At 37.9% G+C, this 26,902-nt stretch overlaps 1 non-coding gene across 1 annotated transcript; it reads right to left on the bottom strand.

Moving 5' to 3' along the window:
- Nucleotides 1-20,248: 20,248 nt before the first annotated feature.
- Nucleotides 20,249-20,355, bottom strand: LOC148576226 (small nucleolar RNA R71). Its single transcript, XR_015903639.1, has one exon. It is a non-coding gene; the product is annotated as a small nucleolar RNA R71 (small nucleolar RNA).
- Nucleotides 20,356-26,902: the final 6,547 nt, after the last annotated feature.

Genomic DNA, 26,902 nt, shown 5'->3' on the forward strand with positions numbered 1-26,902 from the left:
TTCCTGCCTTAGGAGATCTGAAAATACTCAACACACAAATCACGGCATCGAATGGTAATAAAAGGTAATTAAAATAATTATTTTTAAAGCATAGGAAACATGTTTTTCACATATATCACATAATAAGGAAGGGAAAGTAAAACCATGCAATTTCACATGAATAAGTGGGTGAAGGATTGAATAAATCACTTAAATTGAGCACAAAATATATCATAAAATATGGGTTTATCAATTATCCACAAATGTGGATTTTATGTAAAAGAAATCACAATGAAACACGTGTGTAAGATAGAATACCGTTACAGCATGTCTGCTGACAGTCATAGAAAAACTGCAAAAGTTATCTCTTGATTTATCTATCATTAGGGTGCTAATGAAAAAATATTTTATTTTATTATTGTGTTTAATTTTTTTTTGTTTTTATACTTCTAGAACTTCGTGGGTTAACAGACTTGAGTGGATTATTTTTTTTCCATATATGTTAACATATATTTGTCTAAAAAATTTATGCCCAACTCAGATTGTCTATAAAAAAATGTTTTTAAAGAACAAAAAAGAATTCTGAAAAAAATTTATTCTCTGACAAAAAAAAATTAACAGGATCAAAATTAATGTTTTTCACTCATCACTGTTATCATTATGTAGGTTAGTAATAATAATATAAAATATATAAACATTATTATTATTCTCAATTTATTATTACATAAAACTTACTACTTTAACAGTAAATATATTTTTATTGTCACTGTTACATAGTATAAAATATTTTACTTTTTTTAAAAAACATTTACCCCAAAAATTTAATATATTTCATTATTAACGTAATAAATATAATATATTATAATAATACATATGTTTCATATATTTAACATTAATCATGTTCTGGCAAGGATACTCCTCCCAAGCTATATGTTGGCCTCACGTCAATCCCAGTGTGCCTAATAGCTTAAACCGAACCGGAAATATTCTCGTAAATTCAGACCCGAGCGTGGTACCTGCAAAAAGGATTTAAACGCCCAAGTCAGTAAAGGAATCACTTAAATAAAAGCATGCATATGATTAGGACGTTGTTTGGTGGTACGTTACTGTTGGAATTAATTTGATCTGCCTTCTATCATCGGTACCGTGCCCGATTTATAGCCCAATTAGTGTGGAATTAGTTGTTGGTTTCGTCCGATATCCTTGTGGCGAGATTATGGAAAACAATCAATTAATATAAAGCTGTTTTCATGATAAGTCGTGTCGAGGTATAATTCAGTTTTATCCGAGATTACAGGGGTACAATACAAATCATAATACAAATATTTAATATTGATCACCGAACCTCCATTGCACTCAACTTCCATCGGCCTTGCTCGCATTGCTCCCTTCCGTCGCACCCCTTCCCGGTTCTTCTTCGTCGCAGCCCTTCCGTCGGCCTTGCTTGCATCGCTCCCTTTCGAACCCTAATGTGTGTTTCTCTCTTCGATCTCACCACTAGTGCTTGCTCTTTTCCGTGTGTTGTTGTGTTTCTCTCTTCGATCTTGCCTCAGCTGTGTGCAGGTAACCCTAATCTCCTTTCTCTTTCATCGCTGTTTTTTTTCTTTCAATACCATCTCTAACTCTAATTATATTATCCTATGTTCCATCACTATGATTCTATTTCCTATTCTATGATAAGAACTTGTAACGGTTATAGATTTTTATTGTGTTCTTATAAACTTGTTCGTGAAATCAAGGTTCCTGAATGCATTGACTAGTTTCATTTTTATTGCTGAGGAAGAGGAGGAGGTATGCATATGCATTTTCTGTTGTCATATATGTTTCATGCAAAACTGTTTGAAATTTTACTTGAACAATATGTTGCCTTGTATTTAATTTCTTTTTTCGTTTTTGGTTATTAAACAGGATTTAATTTGATAAAGTTTCTGCCTTCTCTTTCTTTGAATCTGATTTAATGTGTGACTGAGAATTTTCAGTTAAAAAGTTTGTCTTTCTTTTCTATTTTTAGGTTATTTGCATGTAAATTGGAGTTTTAAAGTTTAATATACCTGCTTTGAACAGAGATGGGTGGCTTAAATTTGATGAACTGGGGAAGAAAATACTGTCCATTGCACTACCTGCTGCTTTGGCATTGGCAGCTGATCCACTTACCTCACTGATCGACACAGCATTTGTCGGCCACATAGGTACTTATTATTACAGATGGTGAATTAGTTAGTTAGTTATTAGTAACTTTCTGTTAATAGTCACTTAAATCATTAACTCAAACATACTCTTGTATAAAGTAAGCTAATTTGATCAAATTAATTTTATTTATTGGTTTGCATTTTCTTGTTTTAAACTGGTCGAAAGTATGGAATTGTAATTTATCTGCCTGCAGCTTATTTGGCTTAATTTTATTCTCACCCTGGAAGCCCATTCTGAATTGCTAGTTTGTTGTTTATTTAATAGATAGTTGTAATCTTGTAATTGTAGTTGGTGATGATGGTTACAAGTATTTGCTTGTCTTAGGTTCTGTTTGTTTGTACATACATTTGATTGATGATTGTTGTTGTAGTGAGAAATCCCCCTTAATTATATTTATATATGCAGGGCCTGCTGAATTGGCTGCAGTTGGGGTTTCAACTTCTGTGTTTAATTTGGTGTAAAAAATATTTAATATTCCTTTACTTAATATTACCACATCCTTTGTTGCCGAGGAACAGGCACTGATCAGCAAGGATTACAGTCAAACTGATGAAAGTAGTAAGCTTTATAAGAAAGCTACATCTCTTTAATAGTCTGACTAGTTTTCTAGACATGGTCATAGGTTCCCTTCTTTAGATGCCTCTACTGAAGGTTTTGTTCCACTTTGGTATCATCTAGATTTTGGTGGCAAATACCAAAGCAAGAGGCGTATTCCTTCAATATCAACTTCTTTAGCACTTGCTGCTACTCTTGGAATTGCTGAAACTGTGCTTCTTTCCCTTGGTTCTGGCATCATTATGAACATCATGGGTATACCTGCTATATGTCAACCTTGGTTGATTATTGATCAATAATTACCTTGTATATTTATTTTGTGTCGGCATGTTATTTTCTTCAGAGTCTACACTTGGTTGTCCAAGAATTTGCTTCTCATAGGCTTGTTCTCTATTACACAGTTGCATATTCATTACTTTTTTTTCTTAATCTATTTTTAAAAGCAGTCATTGCATTTTTCTTTTAAGCCATTCTTTTTATTCTATATAGTGGTGCATAACTTTTTTGATGAATTAACCTTTGGCACTATTTTCCATTATATTTTTAGGTTCAACTCAAGTTCTGTTGTGATGCTGAGGTTGTGGAGGTTGCTGGTAGCTTCAATGGTTGGCATCACTGAATCAAACTGGATCCTCACCCGTTGGCTAGCGCCTTAGACTATGGTGGATCAAGGTTCTAAATATTTCAGTGATACATATGTCTTGTGCTAATGCTCAGTTCTAAATTAGAATGTTCAACTAGTTACTATTAACCCCAATTACCGATTTATTTTCCATCATCCAATAATAATTTTCTTGTTGATTGCATAGTTTGTTGATTTGCATACCTTCATCCTATAACAATATATTATAACATCATTAAATTGTAGTAATCAGCTGATTGAGTTTTTTTTTGTAGGAGCTGCACTCAACCAGAGGTGTGATTGCTGGAGAGAGAGTCAGGGCATTCCAACTATAGGTATAAATATAACTATTTGTATTGATTACTAGCCTTAACTGTATCATTCATAACATCACTTTCTTGTTGTACACACAGTATGAAGTATTTCATCTCAAACAGAGATTGCAGTCAGTGGAGAATCGAGAACCTACTCTAAGGAAACCTTTTCATCTATAGTGAAGTGAAGTGGGTAGTTGAAAAGTAGTTACTAATATTATGGTAGGAAGATCGTTGAATTCTTGAAGTTTTAATTTCTATATCCATATGATGTAATTTTGGTTAATCTGTAATATCTATTGATCCTTCTTGGTGCTGTGGTGGTTGTGATTGAGATCTGGAATTTAATTCTTCTTCTAATTCTTCTCTGCTAAGTTGTTCAATTTCTATTTTGTGCTTAATTTCTTCTTCTTCCTCTTTTCTTTCTTGAATTTTATAAAATGTAGGAGGAGGTGAGCATTTACAAGTTTGGTTATTTACACATGTTGTAGAGGTAGTGCAAGCTGTAAAGATGATCAATGCTAGGGGGGAAGTTAAATACCCAATCAAGATTGGTTTTTCGAATTCCTTTTCATCTTATTGTTTATATGGCTTGCTCCTAGGTGAAACTAAAACATTCTATTTTCAGCATGTGTTGAGAATCTGTGATGTGTACTTTAATTAGTTAAGTCTGTTGAGAATCTGTTGTGTGTTACCCCCAATGTTGCAACCTCTTTCATTGAGACACTTGAAGCCAATGAGCTTCTCAAGGTATCAATTTCAATTTCCCTGTTAATTGTGTTGTTATTGTTGTTGGAGGAACATGCTTGAGAGATTGTCTCGCTTCAGTATTGTTATGCTTGCCATGTGTTTGATGAATTTCCTGAGAGAGATGGAAAAGAGCAGAACTTATTTTCTGTGTTTCCTTTTCAGAGTGAGGTTAGTATTTGTTATACTGTTCAAACATTTTTGAACTTTCTTGGCAACGGTTAGATTCATATATATTATTTTTTTCCATGTGTTTTAATGCAAGTTATGCGTTCCGTACGATGGTTCTTCTAGTTTCTGATATGCTGCATTGATTTTGTTATGAACTGATGAAGTTATGATAATTTTTGAATTGGATTGATTGAAAGAGAGGATGTAAATGTTAGTGATTTGTTTTCCAATTAAGGCAATGATGAAACATTACTCGTTTACTATTTCTTCTGATTGCATAATAATTTCCATGGCTTCAGTCAAAATGCAATCCATCTTGAGGAAAAGGAGAAAAAGGAAAAGGAGATGCATAATTGGTGCACGAAATTGTGTATGTCAATGTTAATATCACTATTTCTCACAACTTCGCACAACTAACTAGCAAGTGCACTGGGTCGTCCAAGTAATACCTTACGTGAGTAAGGGTCGAATCCCATGGAGATTGTTGGTTTGAAGCAATCTATGGTTATCTTGCAACTCTTAGTCAGGATACCAATTATAATTATCAATTGAATTTGCAGATAAATAAAAGAGCATGAAATAAATACTTGTTACGCAGTAATGAATAATATGTTGGAGTTTTAGAGATGCTTTGTCCTCTTTATTTCAGCTTTTCTCTTGTACTCCTCTTTACACACGCAAGGCTCCTTCCATGGCAAGCTGTATGTAGGGTGTCACCATTGTCAATGGCTACTTCCCATCCTCTCAGTGAAAATGGTCCAAATGCTCTGTCACAGCACAGCTAATCATCTGTTGGTTCTCGATCACGTCAGAATAGAATCCATTGATTTTTTTGCGTCTGTCACTACACCCAACAATTGCGAGTTTGAAGCTCGTCACAGCCATTCAATCCTTGAATCCTACTCGGAATACCACAGATAAGGTTTAGACTTTCCGGATTCTCATGAATGCCGCCATCAATTCTAGCTTATACCACGAAGATTCTGATTACGGAATCTAAGAGATACTCATTCAATCTAATATAGAACGGAGGTGGTTGTCAGGCACACGTTCATGGATTGAGGAAGGTGATGAGTGTCACGGATCATCACCTTCTTCATAGTGAAGCGCGAATGAACATCTTAGATAGGAACAAGCGTGTTTGAATAGAAAACAGAGATAATTGCATTAATTCATTGGGACACTGCAGAGCTCCTCACCCCCAACAATGGGGTTTAGAGACTCATGCCGTCAAAGAGTATAAAATTCAGATCTAAAAATGTCATGAGATACAAAATAAATCTCTAAAAGTTGTTTAAATACTAAACTAGTAACCTAGGTTTACAGAAAATGAATAAACTAAGATAGATGGTACAAAAATCCACTTCTGAGGCCCACTTGGTGTGTGCTGGGGCTGAGACTTAAGATTTACATGTGCCTGGGCTGTTTCTGGAGTTAAATGCCAGGTTGTAACCTGTTTTGGGCGTTCAACTCCAACTTGTAACCTGTTTCTGGCGTTTAACGCCAGACTGCAACATGAAACTGGCGTTGAACGCCAGTTTACGTCATCTATCCTTGAGCAAAGTATGGACTATTATATATTGCTGGAAAGCTCTGGATGTCTACTTTCCAACGCAATTGAGAGCGCGCCAATTGGACTCCTGTAGCTCCAGAAAATTTATTCCGAGTACAGGGAGGTCAGAATCCAACAGCATCAGCAGTCCTTTTTCAGCTTGAATCAGATTTTTGCTCAGCTCCCTCAATTTCAGCCAGAAATTACCTGAAATCACAGAAAAACATACAAACTCATAGTAAAGTTCAGAAATATGATTTTTATTTAAAAACTAATAAAAATATAATAAAAAGTGACTAAAACATATTAAAAACTACCTAAAAACAATGCCAAAAAGCGTATAAATTATCCGCTCATCACAACACCAAACTTAAATTGTTGCTTGTCCCCAAGCAACTAAAAATAAAGTAGGATAAAAAGAAGAGAATATACAATGAATTTCAAAAATTTCTATGAAGATCAGTCTTAATTAGATGAGCGGGACTATTAGCTTTTTGCTTCTGAGCAGTTTTGGCATTTCACTTTATCCTTTGAAGTTCAGAATGATTGGTATCTATAGGAACTCAGAATTCAGATAGTGTTATTAATTCTCCTAGTTTAGTATGTTGATTCTTGAATACAGCTACTTTATGAGTCTTGGTCGTGGCCCTAAGCACTCTGTTTTCCAGTATTACCACCGGATACATACATGCCATAGACACATAACTGGGTGAACCTTTTCAGATTGTGACTCAGCTTTGCTAAAGTCCCCAATTAGAGGTGTCCAGGGTTCTTAAGCACACTCTGTTTTTGCTTTGGACCTCGACTTTAACTGCTCAGTCTCAAGTTTTCACTTGACACCTTCACGCCACAAGCACATGGTTAGGGACAACTTGGTTTAGCCGCTTAGGCCAGGATTTTATTCCTTTAGGCCCTCCTATCCATTGATGCTCAAAGCCTTGGATCCTTTTTATTACCCTTGCCTTTGGTTTTAAGGGCTATTGGCTTTTTGCTCTTGCCTTTTGGTTTAAAGAGCTTTTGGCTTTTTCTGCTTGCTTTTTCTTTTTCTTGCTATCTCTTTTTTTTTTGCATTTTTTTTTGCATTTTTTTTCGCATTTTTTTTTCTGCAAGCTTTGTTCTTCACTGCTTTTTCTTGCTTCAAGAATCATTTTTATGATTTTTCAGATTATCAAATAACATTTCTCCTTTTTCATCATTCTTTCAAGAGCCAATAATTTTAACATTCATAAACAACAAATTCAAAAGACATATGCACTATTCAAGCATTCATTCAGAAAACAAAAAGTATTGCCACCACATCAAAATAATTAAACTATTTTAAAATTTGAAATTCATGTACTTCTTTTTCTTTTTCAGAAAACATTTTTCATTTAAGAAAGGTGATGGGTTCATAGGACATTCATATCTTTAAGACATAGACACTTAGATACTCGTGATCATGTAATAAGACCCAAACATAAATAAACATAAAGCATAGTAAACGAAAAACAGAGAAATAAGAACAAGGAGATTAAGGAACGGGTCCACCTTAGTGAGGGTGGCGTCTTCCTCTTCTTGAAGAATCAATGGTGCTCTTGAGCTCCTCTATGTCTCTTCCTTGTCAAATGTTCTACCACTGAACTATGGGCCCTTGAGATGAACCTCTCCATCTCTCATGACTCGGGAGTGGAAGCAACTGCCTTCCGTTTCCTCTTTCTAGAGCTTTCTCCGGCCTTAGGTGCCATAAATGGTTATGGAAAAACAAAAAAGCAACGCTTTTTTCCACACCAAACTTAAAAGGTTTGCTCGTCCTCGAACAAAAGAAGATAGAAGGGAGTAGAAGGAGAAGTGGAGGAGAAGGAGGTGTGTGAATGGGTGGGTATGGGAGGGGAATGGTTTGAATTGGAATGGTGAGGTAGGTGGGGATCCTGTGGGGTCCACAGATCCTGAGGGGATCCTGTGGGGTTCACAGATCAAGTGGGGTCAAGGACTTAACATCCCTGCTCTAATTAGGCGTGTAAAACGCCCTTGCTGTGCAATCCTAGTGTTTAACGCCAGACTGCTGCTTGTTTCTGGCGTTAAACGCCCAAATGTAGCTTGTTTCTGGTGTTTAACACCAGGCAGATGCTTGTTTCTGGCGTTTAAACGCCAGACTGCTCTCCTCCAGGGTGTGCTGTTTTCAATGCTGTTTTTCAATCTGTTTTTGATTTTTTAGTAGTTTTTGTGACTTCACATGATCATCAACCTAATAAATCACGAAATAACAAAAAGAAAATAAAATAGATATGATTAAATAACATTAGGTTGCCTCCCAACAAGCGCTTCTTTAATGTCAATAGCTTGATAGTGAGCTCTCATGGAGCCTCACAGATAATCAGAGCAAGGTTGGAACCTCCCAACACCAAACTTAGAGTTTGAATGTGGGGGTTTTGTTTGACTCTGTATTGAGAGAAGCTTTTCATGCTTCCTCTCCATGGTTACAGAAGGAGAACCTTGTGTCTTATAGTTTGTAATGTCTGCAAACCACAGAGCTTTCTGAATGGCAAATAATTGCTCATCCAGAAAGGTTTCAGAGATCTCAGTAGGTGGGAGGGATGCTCCTACTACTGGTTCTATCCGGGACAGGTGATCAGCTACTTGATTCTTTGTCCCTTTTCTGTCTCTTATTTCTATATCAAACTCTTGCAGAAGCAACACCCATCTTATGAGCCTGGGTTTTGAATCCTGCTTTGTGAGTACATATTTAAGAGCAGTATGGTCAGTATACACAATCACTTTTGATCCTACTAAGTATGATCTAAACTTGTCAATGGCATAAACCACTACAAGTAATTCTTTTTTTGTGGTTGTGTAATTTTTTTGGGAATCATTTAAAATGTGGCTAGCATAATAAATGACATGTAGAAGCTTGTTATGTCTCTGTCCTAGTACTGCACTAATGGCATGGTCACTGGCATCACACATTAGTTCAAATGATAATGTCCAGTCTGGTGCAGAAATAACTGGTGCTATGACCAGCTTAGTTTTCAGAGTTTCAAACGCCTGCAGACACTCTGTGTCAAACACAAATGGCGTGTCAGTAGCTAGCAGATTGCTCAGAGGTTTTGCAATTTTTGAAAAATCCTTTATAAACCTCCTATAGAATCCTGCATGCCCCAGAAAGCTTCTGATTGCCTTAACATTGGCAGGTGGTGGTAATTTTTCAATTACCTCTACCTTAGCTTGATCCACCTCTATTCCCTTGTTCGAAATCTTGTGCCCAAGGACAATCCCTTCAGTCACCATAAAGTGATATTTTTCCCAGTTTAAAACCAGGTTAGTCTCTTGGCATCTTTTCAGGACCAGTGTCAGGTGATGAAGACAGGAGCTAAATGAGTCTCCATATACTGAGAAGTCATCCATAAAGACTTCCAGAAATTTTTCCACCATATTAGAGAAAATAGAGAGCATGCATCTCTGAAAGGATGCAGGTGCATTACACAACCCAAATGGCATCCTTCTGTAGGCAAATACTCCAGATGGACATGTGAATGCTGTTTTTTCTTGATCCTGGGAATCTACTGCAATTTGGTTGTAGCCTGAATAGCCATCCAAAAAGCAGTAATAATCATGACCTGCTAGTCTTTCTAGCATCTGGTCTATGAATGGTAAAGGAAAATGATCCTTTCTGGTGGCTGTATTGAGCCTTCTATAGTCAATACACATGCGCCACCCTGTAACTATTCTTGTAGGAACCAGTTCATTTTTTTCATTATGAACCACTGTCATTCCTCCCATTTTGGGGACAACTTGGACAGGGCTCACCCAGGGGCTATCAGAAATAGGATAAATAATCCCAGCCTCCAGTAACTTGGTGACCTCTTTCTGCACCACTTCTTTCATGGCTGGATTTAGCCGCCTCTGTGGTTGAACCACTGGCTTAGCATCATCCTCCAATAGGATCTTGTGCATGCATCTTGCTGGGCTGATGCCCTTAAGGTCACTTATGGACCACCCAAGAGCTGTCTTGTGTGTCCTTAGCACTTGAAGTAGTGCTTCCTCTTCCAGGGGATTTAAAGCAGAGCTTATGATCACCGGAAAAGTGTCACCTTCTCCCAGAAATGCATATTTCAGGGATGGTGGTAATGGTTTGAGCTCAGTTTTAGGAGGTTTTTCCTCTTTCTGAGGAAGTTTCAGAGGCTCTTTCAATTCCTCTGAATCCTCCAGATCAGGCTGAACATCTTTAAAAATGTCCTCTAGCTCTGATTCGAGACTCTCAGTCATATTGATCTCTTCCTCTAGGGAGTCAATAATATCAACGCTCAGGCAGTCGTCTGATGTGTCTGGATGTTGCATAGCTTTGACAACATTCAACTTAAACTCATCCTCATTGACTCTCAAGGTTATCTCTCCTTTTTGGACATCAATGAGGGTTCGTCCAGTTGCTAGGAATGGTCTTCCTAGAATGAGAGTTGCACTCTTGTGCTCCTCCATTTCCAGCACTACAAAGTCAGTAGGAAAGGCAAATGGCCCAACCTTGACAATCATGTCCTCAATTATGCCTGATGGGTATTTAATGGAGCCATCAGCAAGTTGAAGACAGATCCGGGTTGGTTTGACCTCTTCAGTCAAGCCAAGCTTTCTGATAGTGGATGCAGGGATTAGGTTGATGCTCGCCTTAAGATCACATAAAGCTGCCTTGGTGCAATTACCCTCTAATATGCAAGGTATCATAAAGCTCCCGGGATCTTTAAACTTTTCTGGGAAGCTTTTCAGAATGACTGCACTGCATTCTTCAGTGAGGAAAACTCTTTCAATTTTTCTCTAATCCTTCTTATGACTCAAGATATCTTTCATGAACTTAGCATAAGAGGGTATTTGCTCAAGTGCCTCTACAAATGGAATCTTTATTTCAAGAGTCCTGAGATAGTCTGCAAAGCGAGCAAATTGCTTATCCTGCTCCTCTTGGCGGAGTTTTTGAGGATAAGGTATCTTGGCTTTGTACTCCTCAACCTTGGCTACTGCAGGTTTATTTTCTACAGAAGTGGTTGGGAAAGCCTTTTTAGAGGGGTTGTTATCAGCACTTGTGTGTGTCTGATCCCTCACTGGCATTTGAATGCCAGGGTTGGAAGCTTGATTGGCGTTGGACGCCAACTTCCTACCTGTTTCTGGCATTTGAACGCCAGAACTGAGCTTCCATTGGGCGTTTGACGCCAGCTCCTTGCCTGTTCCTAGCGTTTGAATGCCAGAGTTATTCATCTCTGGGCTCTTACTATCCTCAGAGGGATTTTGGATAGCAGGTTGTTCATTTCTTGGCTTCCTGCTGCCTTGAAGTGAAGTATTTAATGTTTTCCCACTTCTTAATTGAATTGCTTGGCACTCTTCCGTTATTTATTTTGATAACTGCTGTTCTGTTTGCTTCAACTGTACTTCCATATTCAGATTAGCTATTCTTGTGTCTTGTAGTATCTCCTTGAATTCGGCCAGCTGTTTTGTTAGAAAGTCTAATTGCTGATTGAATTCAGTAATTTGTTCTGCAGGACTGAGTTCAGCAGTTAATGTTTTAGCCTCTTCTTTCATGGAAGATTCACTACTTAGGTACAGATGCTGATTTCTGGCAACTGTATCAATAAGCTCTTGATCCTCTTCAATTGTCTTTCTCATGTGTATAGATCCACCAGCTGAGTGATCTAGAGAAATTTGAGCTCTCTCTGTAAGCCCATAATAGAAGATGTCTAACTGCACCCATTCTGAAAATATTTCAGAGGGGCATTTTCTTAGCATCTCTCTGTATCTTTCCCAGGCATCATAAAGAGATTCATTATCTCCTTGTTTAAAGCCTTGGATGTCCAGCCTTAGCTGTGTCATCCGTTTTGGAGGGAAGTATTGATTCAGAAATTTTTCTGACAGCTATTTCCATGTCCTTATGCTAGCCTTAGGTTGGTTATTTAACCACCTCTTAGCTTGGTCTTTTACAGCAAATGGAAATAGTAATAATCTGTAGACATCCTGATCTACTTCTTTATCATGTACTGTGTCAGCAATTTGTAAAAATTGTGCCAGAAACTCTGTAGGTTCTTCCTGTGAAAGACCGGAATACTGGCAACTTTGCTGCACCATGATAATGAACTGAGGATTCAACTCAAAGCTACTAACTCCAATGGAGGGTATACAGACACTGCTCCCATATGAAGCAGTAGTGGGGTTAGCATATGACCCCAGAGTCCTTCTGGACTGTTCATTTCCACTTAGGTCTATGATGGAGAAAGGGAGATGATGCGGATTGCAAATAATTTTTTTTTTGAAAACCGAAATTAAAATAAAATAAAATAAAATAAAATAAATGAAAAATTGACTATATTTTCAAAAATTAGAAGTAAAAGAAATAAAAGAAAATTGAAAACTAAATTAATTAATTAAAAAGATTTGAAAAAGATGTGGGTGAGGATTTTTAAAAAAAAATGAAGAGAGAGAAATTGGTTAGGAAGTTTTGAAAAAGATATGTCTTAAAATTAAAGATACTTGTAAGAAAATAAAGTAAAATAAAATAAAGAAAAGATATGAAAAAGATTTGATTTTAAGATTTGAGATTAGAAAAGATAAGATAAGATAGGTAAGAGAAGATAAGGAATTTAAATTAAAAAGTTTTGAAATTTTAAATTTTAAATTTGAAAATTAAATTTTGAAATTTAAAATTTGAAATTTGAAAATTTGAAAATTGAAATTTGAAAATTTGAAATTTGAAAGTTGAAATTTGAAAATTGAATTTTGAATTTTCGAAAAAGTCAACAATATAAGATAAGGATTTGAAAAAGATTTAAATTTTGAAAAGATTTAATTTTTAAATTTGAAAATTAGATTTTGAATTTTAAATTTTGAAATTTGAATTTTGAAATTTTGAGAGTTGAAATTTGAAATTTGAAATAAGATAAGATAAAATTTTGAAAAAGATATGATTTTTTTTTTGAAAAAAAATTTGAATTTTGAAATTTTTAAAACTAAGATAAGATAAAATAGAGATTTTAAAATAAAAATCTGAATTTTTTTTGAAAAAATTTTGAAATTTGCTCAAAAATAGTTAGAGAAGATATTTTTTTATTTTTGAATTTTATGATGAAAAAGAAAAATACACAGAAGACACACAACTTAAAATTTTTAGATCTAATGCTCCTTATTTTCGAAAATTTTGGAGGAAAAACACCAAGGAACACCAAACTTAAAAATTTTAAGATCAAGACATAAGGAAAACTCAAGAACACCTTGAAGACTCACAAGAACAACAAGAACATGAAGAAAGAACACCAAACTTAAGATTTTTAGAAAATCACAATAAAATTTTCGAAAATTATAGAAAGATCAACAAGAAGACACCAAACTTAAGGTTTGGCACAAGATTTAATCAAAGAAAAATTGTTTTTGAAAAAGATTTTAAAAAGAAGATACCCAATTACCAAGAACATAGACCAACGCTCTAGCCAATTGAGCTGTAAATGTAACACTTGTTTTGAAGAAGTATTTTTGATAACTAAGAATAAAATTTTTTTGAAAGCTAATGTTTTGAAAAAGCACAAGAAAAACAAGAAAAGAAACAGAACAAAAAAAAAAACTAAAGATCAAACAAGAAAATTAAACAAGAACAACTTGAAGATCCAGGAAAAACAAAGGACACAAATTCGAAAATTTAAAGGAAAATATAAAATATGCAATTGACACCAAACTTAAAATGTAAAACTAAACTCAAACAGAAAAAAAACTCAATTATTAGTAAAAAAAATCAAATTTCGAAAATTTTTTGAAAAAGGAAATAAGGATTCTAAAATTTTAACAAGAACAATAATAAAAGACTAAAAGATAAATCACAGATTAATAAAGAAAAATAAAAATTTTTTGAAAGATTTTTGAAAAGAAAGTAAAAGACTCTGACTCAAAAGACAAAATTTTCCTAATCTAAGCAACAGGATGAACCGTTAGTTGTTCAAACTCGAACAATCCCCGGCAACGGCGCCAAAAACTTGGTGCACGAAATTGTGTATGTCAATGTTAATATCACTATTTCTCACAACTTCGCACAACTAACCAGCAAGTACACTGGATCGTCCAAGTAATACCTTACGTGAGTAAGGGTCGAATCCCACGGAGATTGTTGGTTTGAAGCAATCTATGGTTATCTTGCAACTCTTAGTCAGGATACCAATTATAATTATCAGTTGAATTTGCAGATAAATAAAAGAGCATGAAATAAATACTTGTTACGCAGTAATGAATAATATGTTCGAGTTTTGGAGATGCTTTGTCCTCTTTATTTCAGCTTTTCTCTTGTACTCCTCTTCACACACGCAAGGCTCCTTCCATGGCAAGCTGTATGTAGGGTGTCACCGTTGTCAATGGCTACTTTCCATCCTCTCAGTGAAAATGGTCCAAATGCTCTGTCACAGCACGGCTAATCATCTGTTGGTTCTTGATCATGTCAGAATAGAATCTATTGATTCTTTTGCGTCTGTCACTACGCCCAACAATCGCGAGTTTGAAGCTCGTCACAGCCATTAAATCCTTAAATCCTACTCGGAATACCACAGACAAGGTTTATGGATTGAGGAAGGTGATGAGTGTCACGGATCATCACCTTCTTCATAGTGAAGCGCGAATGAACATCTTAGATAGGAACAAGCGTGTTTGAATAGAAAACAGAGATAATTGCATTAATTCATCGGGACGCTGCAGAGCTCCTCACCCCCAACAATGGGGTTTAGAGACTCATGCCGTCAAAGAGTATAAAATTCAGATCTAAAAATGTCATGAGATACAAAATAAATCTCTAAAAGTTGTTTTAATACTAAACTAGTAACCTAGGTTTACAGAAAATGAATAAACTAAGATAGATGGTGCAGAAATCTACTTCTAGGGCCCACTTGGTGTGTGCTGGGGCTGAGACTTAAGCTTTACACGTGCCTGGGCTGTTTCTGGAGTTAAACGCCAGGTTGTAACCTATTTTAGGCGTTCAACTCCAACTTGTAACCTGTTTCTGGCGTTTAACGCCAGACTGCAACATGGAACTGGCGTTGAACGCCAGTTTACATCGTCTATCCTTGAGCAAAGTATGGACTATTATATATTGCTGGAAAGCCCTTTCCAAAGCAATTGAGAGCGCGCCAATTGGACTTCTGTAGCTCCAAAAAATCCATTCCGAGTGCAGGGAGGTCAAAATCCAACAACATCAGTAGTCCTTTTTCAGCCTGAATCAGATTTTTGCTCAGCTCCCTCAATTTCAGCCAGAAATTATCTGAAATCACAGAAAAATACACAAACTCGTAGTAAAGTCCAGAAATGTGATTTTTATTTAAAAACTAATAAAAATATAATAAAAAGTGACTAAAACATATTAAAAACTACCTAAAAATAATGCCAAAAAGCGTATAAATTATCCGCTCATCAATAATCAAATCATAAAAGAAGCTGAAGAGTACAAGAAAGCTTTCTATGAGAAGAGGAAACTCAGTTGTGAAACAACCAAAGCTAACAACAGAGATAAAGAAAAGGTATATATACATATACATGACATGCCTTTTAACTTGTATGCATATGAAGGGAATGAATATGTATGTATGAATATGTGTAGCTGTTCTTGGCTAACTAGGCTTCAAGGCATTGATACTTATCCAGCCAGAAATCTTATCAACAATGACCTTCACTAGGTATATATATATATATATATATATATATATATATATATATATATATATATATATATATATATATATATATATATATATATATATATATATATATATATATATATATATATATATATATATATATATATATATATATATATATATATATATATATATATATATATATATATATATATATATATATATATATATATATATATATATATATAGCACTTAGAAGGGGGTTTGTGTTTTGATCTATTGATATCTAACATTTCAGCTTTTTTGGGTCATCGTCGTCTTTTGACTTTAACTTGATTTATAATTGTTGAAGAGTCGATCATTTAATGGAAACGTGCACCACTCTTCTTGCTGTAGAAGCACCAAAGTATATTGTTCTGTGCTTATTGTGATAAAAACTGGCTGGATATGGTCTCCCATAAACCTGTAAAATTTATTTTTACAGAGATGCATTTTGGAAGTAACATTGTTTCTAGCTGCTTAACCTTATTATCCTTACTCTTTGGAGCAGGATTCTAGAGATCATGCTTTGCGGCTCCCGAACATGAACAAGTCGGAGACCACCTTCCATTGACGCTTGGGCCAATCCTTCAACCCCAATCCACCTATCTCAGGTTACCTACGTAACATTGGCACCATTGCCGGGGACATAGGAGATCAACACATGATGGTGGACGATCTAAATGAAGACGGAAACACCACGTCCAAATCTGAGCTAGAAAACCAAGACACTGGTAACAATGACAGAGTTATAGTCACCCTGCAAGGAGCGGCTAACCAGCACAGAGAAGGCCTCTCAGGGGTAAAATATTCAAAGGAGATCCCCTCTGAAGCACACGAATGAGAAAAGGGGGGACAACCTCACACTACCGACCTCCTGGGGCTACTTCACGGCCACCATGGACGATTAGAACAGTTGGAACAAGAACTGGAACGACAGAGGGAAGTGGAGAGAAACCTAAGGAAAGAGGTTGAACGACAAAAAGAGCTTGAAGAAAAGCTCTTGAGGTTAGAATCCAATATCCGAGGTAAGAGCTCTCGCAGTGACCGAGAAGAATCTCCCTTGGGGGGAGAAGATCCATTCAGTGAAGACATCATGAGGGTAAAAGTTCCAAGGAACTTTAAAAACCCCGACATGGACTTATACGACGGGACCACCGACCCAAAGCATCATCTGAGCAATTTCAAAAGTCGGATGTACTTAGCCGACGCCTCTGATGCTACGTGCTGCAAAGCCTTTCCGACAACCCGGACAAAGGCAGCAATAAAGTGGTTCGATGGCCTCCCCCAAGGTCGGTCTCCAGTTTCGATGATCTCTCGCATAAGTTTCTTATGCAATTTTCAATTCAAAAGGACAATGTGATGCGAGGGCATTTTGGCCAGTTTTACTGACCTTTTCTTTACTGTTTTAGGGTAGTTTCATGCATTTTCTTAGTTAATAAGCAAGTTTTGGGTAGATAATCACTTACATCTTGATTCAAGCAAACATTGTGAATTTTATATGATTTTATGAGAATTATGCATGAATTGAATGATAAAATGGATGATGCATGATCTCATGAGTTAGAACCTAGCTTTGATGCACTTTACTTGCTTGATTTCAGGACAAAGGAAGCAAGGAAGATGCCACGTTAATAGCCACGTTAGTCTAACTAATGTGACCATTAACGTGGAATGGGAGCTAGCTTGCAACGTTAATGAGAAAAGTGATCGCCAATAACACCTTCGTGAACCATCATAGCCCACGTTAGTTGCCACGTTAACTACATTAATGTGGAAGCTAACGTGGAGGAGAAGTAAAGCTCCAACGTTAGTGGTAAAAGTGAATACCACTAATGTTGGAAAAAGGGGCACACTTAGCCACGTTAAGAGTCACGTTAATTACATTAACGTGAATTCTAACGTGGAAGGAACAAAGAAGCGCCAACGTTAGTGACACTCACCTTTGTCACTAACATTGGACTAAGCCACTATTAGCCACGTTAGTTGCCACGTTAATTATATTAATGTGGAAGCTAACGTGGAGGAAAGAAATGATGAGCCAACGTTAGTAACACTTACCTTTGTCACTAATGTTGGAGATGGCAATCACCACCACGTTAGTGGCCACGTTAATACAATTAACGTGAGGCACTAACGTGAGAAGGGGCGTTTGGAGCGTTAGTGACAAAGGTAAGTGTCACTAACGCTCTCAAAGCTGAGGTATGCACACGTTAAGGGTCACGTTAGCTACACTAACGTGGACTCTAACGTAGGGAGGAAGGGCAACAAGCAAACGTTATTGGAAAAGGTGAATGCCAATAACGTTTGCGAAGGACCAAGAGGCAACGTTAGTGGTCACGTTAGTGCCACTAACGTTGAAGTTAACGTGGACCATCTTGGGTTAGGAACGTTAGTGAAAAAGGTGATCGTCACTAACGTTCTCGAACCCACATTTTCACTTAACGTTAACACCACTAACGTCCTAACTAACGTCCTTGCCTAACTCACACTTTCTCTGCAAGCAAAGCTGAGCCCACTGAAGACTGCAACTGCTTCAACTAAAGATCCAAAGGCCCATATTCAAGACTTGAAGAGCCAACTAGAAGATCAGAAGAGTAGTATATATAGGAGTAGTTTTGAACTAGTAAGGGAACTTTTGGCATTGGGAGAACTACTCTCTGTATAATTTTACTTTCTCTGTAACTTCTAGTTTAACTTTTAGAATGTATTTTCCATCTTTGCTTTCCATTCCCAGAGCTATGAACAACTAAACCCCTTTCATTGGGTTAGGGAGCTCTGTTGTAATTTGATGGATCAATAATAGTTTTCATTATTCTTCTTCTTTCTTTTCTCTTGATTTTACTAGAAAGCTTTCAATCTTCATCCAATTGGGTAATTGTCTTGGAAAAGAAGCTATTCATACTTGGATCTCTTCGGAACCTTGTAAGAGGAATGAAGAGATCATGCTAGAAATGCTTTCTCATGTTGGACCAAATTGGGGTTTGGACGGATATAGTGACATATAATTCTCTCAATACTTTGATTTGGAAATACATGTGGTATAATCAGTGACCATACTTCATCTCTTCTCATGAGCAATTAGACCAAGGAATTGGCTATTGATCAAGATTTAAGAGATTAAATTACCAAGGAATTGGAATTCAATCACTTAAGATTGCCAAGGAGATCAATGAATGCATTGATTGAGGAAGAGATGAAAATGAACTTGATTCGGAGAATATAACATCTCCTGAGCCCAATGAACTCCCCATTTCTGATCTTACCCATTCTCTTTACTTTCTGCCATTTACTTTTATGTTCATCTTCCCCATTCCCCATTTAAGATTCTACAATTTACTTTCCATCATTTACATTCAGTTCTTTATTTCCAGCAATTACATTTTCTGCCATTTACTTTTTTGCCATTTAATTTCCTGAAATTCTCAAATCAAATTCTGCTTAGCTCAACTAGAACATTCCTCTGATTAAAGTTTCTTGACCAATCAATCCCTGTGGGATTCGACCTCACTCTATTGTGAGTTTTTACTTGACGACAATTCGGTATACTTGCCGAGGGAAAATTGTTGAGAGACAAGTTTCCGTGCAGCAAGTTTATGGCACCGTTGCCGGGGATTGATTTTGTATCAACAATGATTAAATTGGTGGGTAACTAGATTGAGAATTTTTCTTTTGTTTGATTTAATTTCTGTTTGATTGATTTACTTTCAGTTTCAGTTCTTTTCTTCCTTTTACCCCTACCCGTTTGTGGTGTTCTCTTATTTGTTACAATTCAGTTCACTAACCCACTAACTGTTTGATATATTGCATCACTCACACTAACAGCATTTTTAACAAGAATACTCTCTATCTCCCTTTTGCTTTGGCCTTGTTGGTTGTATGACAGGTAGAAGAAGTGGGGCTTCAACGTCTTTTGATTCTGAACCTGAGAGGACCTTCCTTAGATTAAGGAGGGAAGCAAGAGGAAAGAGAGTTGTTGGTGCTGAGGAAGAGGAAGAGTACTTTGAACCAGACATGGATGAGAATATGGAGAATCATCATGAAGAAGAAGCTCACAACCATGACAGAGAAGGTCCAGTGCATCATGCTGAGCAAAAGAGAAGAGTTCTGGGATCTTACATAAATCCAAACCCAGGAAACTGTGGAAGTAGCATCCAAAAACCAAACCATACATGCCAATAACTTTGAACTAAAGCCACAACTCATCACCCTTGTTCAGAACAACTGTTCATTCGGAGGAAGTGTCAAAGAAGACCCCAATCAACATCTAACCACATTCCTAAGGATATGTGATACTATGAAGTCTAATGGTGTTCATCCCGACACCTATAGACTGCTTCTGTTTCCCTTCTCACTCAAGGATAAAGCATCTAAATGGCTGAAATCCTTCCTGAAGGAGAGTTTAACAACCTGAGAAGATGTGGTGAACAAATTCTTGGCAAGATTCTATCCTCCTCAAAGAATCAACAGGTTGAGAGCTAAGGTACAAACCTTTAGGCAACAAGATGGTGAAACTCTATATGAAGCATGGGAGATGTTTAAGGACTTGACAAGAAGGTGCCCGCCAAATATGTTCAATGAATGGGTGCAGTTACACATCTTCTATGAAGGTCTTTCTTACGAATCAAAGAAGGCAGTAGACCACTCATCTGGGGGATCTCTGAACAAGAAGAAGACCATTGAAGAAGCTATAGATGTCATTGAGATTGTAGCTGAGAATGACTACTTCTATGCTTCTGAAAGAGGCAACACTAGAGGAGTGATAGAACTAAACAATGTAGATGCACTGCTGGCCCAAAACAAGATGATCACCAAGCAGCTGGCTGACCTTACCAAGAAGATGGAAAGGAACCAAGTAACAGTAATCACCACCTCATCAGCAGCCCAAGAAGGAGTGAATGCAGAGGTAGAGGATGATCAGGAACAAGCCAACTACATTGGAAACTTACTTAGGCAAAACCATGATCCATACTCCAAAACTTATAATCCTGGTTGGAGGAACCACCCAAACTTTGGGTGGGGAATTCAACAAGATCAAGGCCAAGATCAGAGACGTCACAACTCCAACAACAATGCAGTTCACCAATATTCCACACAGAGATCATATCAGCACCCACCTAACAACACCTCTCAATATCCATATCAAAACCAAAATGGCCCTTCTCATCCCTCCAACCCCAACTCACCATCATCCGAAGATAGACTCTCAATGATTGAGACTCTACTTGAAGGCGTATGTAAGGAAATCCAAGAAAACAAGGTGTTCAAGGAGGAAGTGCGAGCCAATATCAAAAACCAGGAAGACACCATTAAGAGGCTGGAATTTCAAGTGGGATACCTCTCTGAGAAGATTCCCAAACCTACTGACAGCTTCCCAAGTGACACAGAGAAAAACCCGAGAGGTGAAGCAAAGAAAGTAAGATGGGAAGAATGCAAGATGGTCACTATAAGTGATAGGAGGACTGAGGAAGAGCTGAACAAACCCTTCGAACACTCTAGAGATACTTCAGCAGAGAAGCATGAAGAGGGTCACCAAGAAACCAAAATTACACAGAAGGAGATGCTGAAACTCTATGCACCCTTTCCCCAAAGACTCAAGGGTGGTGTAGAAAAGAGAATATACTCAAAGTTCCTTGACATGTTTGCATCTCTCCATGTAAACATACCATTCATCAAGGCTCTCCAACAAATGCCCTCATACATTAAGTATATGAAGGAGCTGCTGACCAGGAAAAGCTCACTCAAGGGAGGGCAAACAATAGTGATGAATAATAAGGAGTGCAGTGCTCTCATTCAACCAGAGTTGCCTACAAAAAGGAAGGACCCATGGAGTTTTCACATTCCCTGTGCCATAGGAGACACACTGATTGATAAAGGACTCTGTGATCTTAGAGCAAGCATTAATTTAATGCCTCTATCTCTCATGAAGAAGCTGCTGATCAATAAGCTAATGCCCACAGACGTAGTCATCAGGCTGACTGACAAAACTCAAAAACAAGCAGTAGGAGTGGTTGAAAACGTGTTGGTGAAGGTTGGGAACTACTTCCTTCCCACAGACTTTGTCATATTGGAAATGGAAGAGAGTCACCTTCACCCAATCATATTGGGAAGACCATTCCTAGCTACAGCCAGAGCGCTCATAGATGTGGAGCAAGGAGAGCTAATACTGAGGATACATGATGAACAACTGCATTTAATGTCTTCAAACCCTCACAAGAAGCAGATCAGGAAAACAAGGAACCAAGGGGAGAGTACGACAAAGCACTGGTGGAAGAAACAAGCATTGAAACACAAGTTGTACACCTGGGAATCCCTTTGGTTGATGAGCAAGACAGTCAGCAGTTGTCACAGCTAAAGAAAAACCAGGAGGAACCTAAACCACCAGAGTCATATGAGACCAGCAACAAAATTTTATTGGAAAAAAAGGCCACAAAGAGCATGGAAACATCAAAAGAAACAAAGAAGAAGGCACCAAGGAGATGGAGGAACAAGAAGATCCCCACAGAGGATTTCTCTCCAGGGGATAAAGTGATCTCAGCTTATTTCCCAGTTATCCCACCTCATCTCCCCACCATCCCATCTCAGCTACCTAAAGTTTTCACCATCAATAGAATTCTCTCCTTAGAACATGTGGAGATTCTTGATGAAGCCAATGGAGATAGATTTACTGCGAGGGGGAAAGATTTGAAGCATTACCAACCACCCTGACAAAGTCAGAACGTCAAACTAGTGACGCTAAAGAAATGCTTCATGGGAGGCAACTCATGTTTTATATGCTTTTTAAGTAGTTAATAATGCAAGGTTCATGAATTCCAAATCAACTTTGACATATACTTGGATGAACCCTTTTATGCAGCACATAGTGAAGAACAAGTTTGGTGTTCAAGGCATACTAAGAGAGCATAAATGCAATTCATATCATGTCACTCTTAAAGCCTTGAACAAAACTTTGTACACCACACGACCACAAACTAAGTTTGGTGTCATCAATGTTGCATACAAGGACAATTAAATATTTAGTTGGTTTGCATTCATGAATAGCACTTAATTAGTTAGAAACAAAAAAACTTTAAAAAGTAGTTATCCCATTTTTTTTTTAATTTTGCCGCCACTATCCACAATTTCATTAATCACATCCCTTTTGTTTTGTAGGAGAATTGATGGGACAATTGAAGGAGGAAGGGTTCGGCCACTTCAAAAGAAGAGGACTATACACGTGTCTTCAAGGGGAATGCCTTGGGAAATGTTGCCATGCAACATTGAAAGAATGACACGCTTGGAAATCGAACCAACCCCATCATAAAGTTGATGATCCTTGTGCTCATCCCATGCTAAACCCCATCCGTTCATCATACACCCACTCCATCAATCCACACCTTTCATTCACTCACCACCTCCCTACATAAGTGGTTCTTATTCTGTACCCCCTTCACATTCCATTCCCATTCTCTGAACTTCCCACTTTCGGCACCCAACTCCTCTTACCCCATCAAAAGCACTCTCACCCACTCCCTCAACTATACCCTATCCTAACCCGGCCGAATTCCACCACCTATCCACACCCTTCAACACCTTCACATCTCAAAAGTCACTTATGGCATCATCAAGCTCTAAAAGAAGAAAGGGGAAGGAGCCTATGGAGCAGCGCCCTTTTGATGAAAAGAAGTTTAGAACCTTTCACAATGCATTTCAATATGGGTGGATGGCTGATAAGGAGATCATATACGAGCTAGGCTTTCAAGTCAGAAAAACGGAGTGCCCCGAAATCACAGAGAAGGTGAAAAAGAGAAGATGGGAGCTCCTCACCGATCCGGTCACAAAAGTAAACGCAACTCTTGTAAGAGAGTTTTACGCAAATGCAGTCAGGTATGATAAGGCAGATGAGTCCTATACAAGCTTTGTAAGAGGGGTGACCGTGGATTTTAGTCCCATGAGCATCATGAGGGCATTAAAACTACGAACCATACCATTTGCAGAAGAAAGCTATCACTCCAGAATAGATAGCAGTCCCAATTATAACCAAATAGTGCAAGATATTTGCGTGTAAGGAGTTGATTAGGTACGAGATCCTCAAGGAAAGCCCAAGTTCATCAAGAGAGGGGACCTCACTCCTGAAACAAAGGGGTGGTTCAAAATTATAAGGAGATCCATCCTCCCCGCCGGGAATAACTCAGAGGTGAATCTTAAGAGAGCAACAATGGTGCAATTTATACTTAAAGGGGGAGAGATCAAGGTTCATGAACTCATAGCCCAAGGCATTAGGAAGATGGCTGAGAAAAGCGATTCTGGAGGAAGGTTAGGCTACCCCAGCACTATTTTCCGTCTGTGCGACAGGGATGGGGTGGTGTTCGAAGATGAGAACCCCGAGTGGATAAAAGTGAGCATCCCAATTACTGTTCGATAGATGCATGCTGTTGCATCTCCCCTACCTCAACGAAAGCCAAGAAAGAGGCCAGCCCATCAAGTGGTAGAAGGACAAAACCTAGAGGAGCAAGCCCCTTTGGACATGCACCAACTACAGGAAGCCATTGATGGTTTATTTAGACAATACTTGGAAAATCAAGGGGCACAGAAAGAGCTTCAACTACAGTTGATGGACCGTCAAGAAGAATCACTCTCTAGATGGATGAATCAACAGGGGGAATGGCAAAAGCAAATGATGGAGCAGCAACTGGAACAAGGGAAACAATGGGGTAAATCCTTCCACAAGTTGGAACAAAGGCAGGATCAACAACAAGAAGCCATCCAAAAGCTAATCAACATCCAAGCACATCAAGGTGCACACATACATGAAATGCATCGGAAAGAATTAGAACAGGCAGAACTCTTCGACGAATACAAGGCGTTCTCAGAAGGAATTTACATGAACGAGACTGGATATCATGTGAACACTCAAGCCAGGCTCGAATATTTAGTTGGACAACTGCCTATACTGCATCCGGGAATCACAAGATATGAAGAAGTGAAGGATGAATTAGCACGAGAAGAAAGAGAGAGGGTATAAAAGAGTCATGAATCAGTAAGGAAGGCACTTGAGGATTGGAAAAAAGCCAGACTGGCACAGATACAAGGAAACACAAGTGGACACAAAGAGGACAAACAAGAGGGAGATCATGAGCACCCCCATGAGTAAAAGGTGGTGGAGTTCCCTCATTGTCCTATCTTTCTCAAGTTTTAAATAAGGAAAATCATGTATGAAATAGAACATGTTTCCATGGTAGTTTAGGATTTTCAATTCTACCTTTAAGTTTGCATTGCTTAGGTCTATGCTTGCTAGTCTAATGTCACTGCTACATTTTCACCCTACTTACTTGTATGCTTGTCCTTTAAGTCAAATAAAAAGAGATGTTATGAAAGACCAGAGTGATATTCAATTTGTGGAGTAAGTTTTTAAGCTTGTGGTGTAGTAATTACTTAGCTAAGTTGGTTCACCAACAAGGTAGGAAGGCAACTATCTGTCCTGAATCATATGCTTGAAACAAAACCCATGAGACTAGCTAAATAACAAGATTCTAATAAGAAAAAAGGGAAAGAAAAATGAAAGTTGAGAAATAAAGAAAAAGAGTAAGAAATAAGGCTAGGCACCAAGGGTTGAATCTTGAGGCATGTGTCTGTGGTGCTCCTGTGTAAAGGATATGCTTGGATGAATAAGCTCCCAGGGGTACCTTATCACTTGGTAGCTTGGGTTAACTAACCCGGATTATCAGCTGAAAGTCCACTATCATGAGTAACCTTTGCTACAGAACACTTAGTAACCCAAAGAGGTGCTGGACACCAAGGTCTCAAGTAAGAAAATAACAAACCATGTGTCTGTGGTGTGTATGTATGGGGGAAAGAGACTTGAGGGAGTAAGTCCTAAGGTGTGTCTTAACACCCAGCACCTTGGACCAACTGGTTCGGGAGTGCTGGCTGAAAGCTTATCTTAAAGAGTCGCCCTCTCACAAAGCACCTAGTCTAAGAACACAATTAAACCTTGAAAAGACAAAGGGATTAATGAATAAAAGTCTCATAGGGTGCAATCAAGTAAGTATTCCAGGGCATGATAAAGGTCTGAAAGCCAGTGAAGGAATGAACCTAAGTTGCTATGCATGAAACCCCCATAAAACCAAGGATATGACTTCCACAATAATGACTCATTTCTCTTGTCATTTCATTCATCATTCTCATGTTTCAGTACTTGCTTAGGGACAAGCAAGCTTTAAGTTTGGTATTGTGATGCCAGGGCATTTTGGCCAGTTTTACTGACCTTTTCTTTACTGTTTTAGGGTAGTTTCATGCATTTTCTTAGTTAATAAGCAAGTTTTGGGTAGATAATCACTTACATCTTGATTCAAGCAAACATTGTGAATTTTATATGATTTTATGAGAATCATGCATGAATTGAATGATAAAATGGATGATGCATGATCTCATGAGTTAGAACCTAGCTTTGATGCACTTTACTTGCTTGATTTCAGGACAAAGGAAGCAAGGAAGATGCCACGTTAATAGCCACATTAGTCTAGCTAACGTGACCATTAACATGGAATGGGAGCTAGCTTGCAACGTTAATGAGAAAAGTGATCGCCAATAACGCCTTCGTGAACCATCATAGCCCACGTTAGTTGCCACGTTAACTACATTAACGTGGAAGCTAACGTGGAGGAGAAGTAAAGCTCCAACGTTAGTGGTAAAAGTGAAGGCTACTAACGTTGGAAAAAGGGGCACACTTAGCCACGTTAAGAGTCACGTTAATTACATTAACGTGAACTCTAACGTGGAAGGAAGAAAGAAGTGCCAATGTTAGTGACACTCACCTTTGTCACTAACGTTGGACCAAGCCACTATTAGCCACGTTAGTTGCCACGTTAATTACATTAACATGGAAGCTAACGTGGAGGAAAGAAATGATGAGCCAACGTTAGTGACACTCACCTTTGTCACTAACATTAGAGATGGCAATCACCACCACGTTAGTGGCCATATTAATACAATTAACATGAGGCACTAACGTGAGAAGGGGCGTTTAGAGCGTTAGTGACAAAGGTAAGTGTCACTAACGCTCTCGAAGCTGAGGCATGCCCACGTTAAGGGTCACGTTAGCTACACTAATGTGGACTCTAACGTAGGGAGGAAGGGCAAC

This window comes from Arachis ipaensis, chromosome B1, assembly GCF_059453495.1.
Source record: "Arachis ipaensis isolate K30076 ecotype BB chromosome B1, ASM5945349v1, whole genome shotgun sequence".
Taxonomy (NCBI): domain Eukaryota; kingdom Viridiplantae; phylum Streptophyta; class Magnoliopsida; order Fabales; family Fabaceae; genus Arachis; species Arachis ipaensis.